At 33.8% G+C, this 4,512-nt stretch overlaps 1 protein-coding gene across 1 annotated transcript in view; it reads right to left on the bottom strand.

Moving 5' to 3' along the window:
• Positions 1-4,512, bottom strand: part of MCTP2 (multiple C2 and transmembrane domain containing 2) — a 131,898-nt gene that overhangs the window by 48,611 nt on the left and 78,775 nt on the right. The window lies entirely within an intron of this gene.

Below are 4,512 nucleotides of genomic sequence, written 5' to 3'. Positions count from 1 at the left end.
GGAACAGAGCCATTTCACTTTACAAGGGAGAGGTCACCTTCCTTCCCAAAGTCACCCCACCTCTCTAGATTGAATAGATTTTAAACAGAAAGATGGTTTTCCTGGCCAGTGGCTGAGAGGAAGGGGGTGCCCCATAAAGACCTGGTTTCCTTCCTAAACGGTGTCCAAACAGGATTCTGAGCTTCCTCTTTTAGCCACAGTCTCACTTAATAAATTGTGGGTGTTAAAGTTGAAAGAAATAAATACAGAAACAGCATGACAATTTGCCAAGCTGACTTTCGTCCAATTTAGCTTTGCTTCAACTCACAGGCATTGTACCGTTATCTTAAAATTTCCATGATTTCTTAAGGGTTAGAGAAGGTCAACAGAAGAACAAGAGGTATCAGTATAAAAAGGAACATTTTATAGTAAAAGAAGTTGCTGGGGTTTTGTTTCTGTTTTTGTTTTTCTTTGATTTGGTAAATCATAGTTTCCGCTTTCTCAATGTCCTAGTATTGTGTCAGCAAAACAAAAATCCACCAAGGGACATTAAAGCAGTTATTAAAAACAGAAATATAATCAAGGCCCTCCATGTTTGGCACTATAATAATATCTTAAAATACATAAATAATAACTTTAAAAATTTGTAAAAAGTATAAAAAATGACAAAAAAATTAAAGGCCCTTTGAACTTCCATGAATACCCTAGTACCTCCCTCCAGATGGAAACTAGACAGAAATTTGGCATGTATCTTTCCTAAATTCTTATTGAGAATTTATGTTCACAAATATACCCTAGAAAAAAATGTATTTTAAATTTTTTGCCTAAGTGTCAAACTGTAAATATTTTGTAACTTCATTTTGTATCTATCAAAATAATTTCATAATTTGTCTGTATGAGTATATAGATCTGCCTCATTTCTTTAAAGTGACATATAATATTCAAAATATAAATAAACTACAATTTAATAATTCTCCTACTGATAAATATTTGGTCAGTCCACTTTGTCAGGCTGTTTGCTATAAGGAATATCTTTTGGGAAAAGGTAAAGAGTAAGGAAAAGAAGACATACACTACTTTGTGGCATATATTTGGGTTAAGAACAGATCAGTGCATTTGAATATTTAGTATTACAATTAAACATTGGAATGGTAACTAAAGAGACAAATTTTTTTAATATTTTCATTATCCACAGTCTGTATATAATTGAACTTCCAACACAAGAATACAAGTAAAAAGCTCTGTAACAACCCAACTTGCCAAATTCCTATAAGTGAGCGTTTATATTATAGGAAATGAAAGCAAAACATATTTTTCCTGTCAAGAACTGTATTATTTATACTTAGAACTCAAAAAAATTATTTCTAGCAGTTTATAATTTTAAAATCTCTATTAAGTAGGACAAGTAAAGCACAGCTAAAAGAAAATTCAGAGCAGAGAATCTACATACGCTTTCATCTTCAGGTATGAGATAGTCACTTCAATTGAGAACTAAGTTTAATTGTGAGATCTCTGCCAGCCAAGGCAAAAAGAAATGGCAGTTTTCAATGTATGACAACAGGAAGTCTCTAAGTTCATCTGGAGAGTCTTCATGGGCTGACATCTAAAAGAATTTCATTTCACTCAAATATAAGGGTCACTGGATAAAATAATAGATGCTATCTTTAAATTCAGTATTACCAGAAAACTCTTCAAATTGACTTGTCGCACATCTCTGCACACCTGCCTCTTCATAGGTGAAGAGCACAGATGTTAGGCAATAATTTTAGGATAGCATCTCTGCGGGACGGTAACATAGATTTAACCTAATCAGGAAAACAACTTCCACAAAAATGGGTCTTCGCATGTCCCTTTACATTGTTTTCAGAAATAATTGATCTATCAGCAAGTTTCATTAAAAGCATGCTAACAGTTAATTCCTAGTTAAATTAGCCAGTAAATGAAAGAGGACAGGAAGTCTGTTTCTAAGTAATAAATCAGAATTTTGGATCCAGAGGACAAAGTTACAGAGAAGAGAGTCTGCTTTAGATTTTCATCTGACCTGAAATCATCTTTAAACTATTCATGCTTTCCTTCAATTTTAAATCTGCTTAAACAAGCCTTAAGTAAATAAAAAAACTTCTTTTAAGTTGGGTGATACAACTAATTTTTGAGTCAAACAGATACTATATTTATTGTATTAGAAAACTAAACTATTTTTAATCAGGGATTGGTATGTGAAACAGAAAAAAATCTTTTTCTTACCCGAAACTCTTTTTAAAGAATTATTATTATTTATTATTATTATGATGATGATGATGATGTTTTACTATAAAGTTCTTTGATATGATAAGTTATCAATTGATTCAATAGCAAAGTTAATCAGAATCAATATGAAGAAATAAAACCACCAGTTGGTTTGGGAAATGAAAGATACACATGTAAGATCAAATCCTAAACTAAAGAGCCCTATCGATTGCTTTGGTTTGACTGTCACAAAAAAATGGAGAACATTTGGGTGTGAAGAAGCATTATGTGATCACTCTTTTAATTCCATGCAAAAAGAAAAACACTTTAATGTGACAACACCACAATACACCAGTTGATCCCAACTAATACACATGCAAAGTGATGTGGACAGGACATGTGGCTGGACGAGAGGTAAATAAACACACTTTTCTTGGTAGTGATTCACATTCATGTCCCCACTCAGAATCAAGCCTGTTTCCAATGGCATGAGTTACACACAGCACGAGATTAAAATGTCTGCAAGGTCACCGTTTGCCCTGACACAAAGTCGACCATCAGTCAGCAGAGGCAGCTCTGAATTCATCACCACAGACCCTCTCCACTTACATCTCACCTCTTCTTTCTTCCAAGGCAACCCATCTCATCCACTGCCTGACTCCTAAACCCAGCTCTAAACTTTGGAGGTGGCAGAGAACCTCGATGCACCCAGCATCTCTTATCAACTCCTTCCCCTAACATATACACTATCTTTCCAAAAGTAAGGCATATTAATGATATGAACTATGTAAAATTTATAAAAATGATTTAAAAAAACACAATTTTTACAATATTTCATTTTAAACATATAAACACATCACTATTTTTTAATGTATATTTATATTTATCTAATAAAATAGGATCATAGTGTAGAGGCAGATGGGCAGAGTTTAAATTCTGGCTCTGCCTCAGACGGGCTGGATAACTTTGGCTAAGTTATATAACTCCTCTGTTCTCCGGATTCCTAATCTGTAAAATGTGAATAAAAAGAAAAAATACACATCTCGAAGGTTGTCGTGAAATAATTAGCAAAAACAGTAAAAGCAGTGACAAGAACATAGAAGTTGCTTGTTAATAACATCTAGTTTTTAGTCTTATTTTAATTTATATACTTTTTAATCATTTGTCTATTAATTTTTTAAATGTATGGGAAACATTCCCCAATGTAATAATTGATTCTTCTACATCATTTAGAACAATACTTATGAGTTTCTACGATTAACCAATCTTCATTGTAACCCACTAATATGGTTTCCAATTTTTAACAACTGTAAACACTGTGATAATTGTATATATAGATATCTTTGATACATTCCTAAAAATGAATTCCTGGAGGCGAAATTGCTGAGCCATAGGCTATGCCTGTTTCTATGGTTTTGCCCTCCTAAAATGCTGTATCCATTTATACCCCGAGCCTCAGTGAAAAAGCTGGTCCATTTTCCTTGCAACTTTGCCAATCGTAGACATTTCTATTTAATATACAGCAATTTCCTAGGAATAAAATGGCCTTGGGTTATTTTAATATGTGCTTTTTTTTATAACTAATGAGACTGAACATTTTCTTTCATATGTTTATTAACAGTAGGCCACGGTAGGACTGTGAAAACGGACAGACTTGGATTCAATTCCCATCCCTGGCATTTAGCATCTGTGTGACCGTGGGTAATTACTGCATCTCTCCAAGCCCCAGTTGCCTCTCTAAAATAGATACCTAGAATACAAATGTTCAAAGATATGTGTATATTAAATTTTTAATACATTTTATTAAGGCTTGTTCCAAGTCACGCTCCCTTCAACTGTTTGAGAGTCCTTTTTCTACACTCAGTCATCACTGCTAATGAAAAATCTTTACTATATTTATCAATCCGATTGCTTAAACTAATTTGATAATTTCAGTTCCTAAAACAAGGGTGACAAAGATGATAGCTTATACTATAAGTGCTTATTGTATGCAATACTGTAATCACTTCACGTTTGCCAAACCATTTACATCCTCACCACAGAACTCCAATACAGGTATTATAATAATTAATCTTCATTTCATCAAGAAGGAAACAGAAACAGAGAGGTTAAGCAACTAGTCACAAATCACACAGCCAGTTAGGGGAGAAGACTACATGCCAGCCCAAGTGGTCTGACTGCATCTTCTCCCTAACAACCATAATCATAGCTGAACGAAGTATGAGCCCTTCAGATGCTGACTGGTTAGGCTACTCTGATTTCTACCTCTCTAACTTTTCTGCTAGGTTGACTTTCCTTGTCCTCACT

The sequence above is a fragment of the Pteropus alecto genome, unplaced genomic scaffold (assembly GCF_000325575.1).
Source record: "Pteropus alecto unplaced genomic scaffold, ASM32557v1 scaffold59, whole genome shotgun sequence".
NCBI lineage: Eukaryota > Metazoa > Chordata > Mammalia > Chiroptera > Pteropodidae > Pteropus > Pteropus alecto.
Note: the sequence above shows the minus strand (reverse complement) of the source record. Positions and strands in the feature narration are given on the sequence as shown.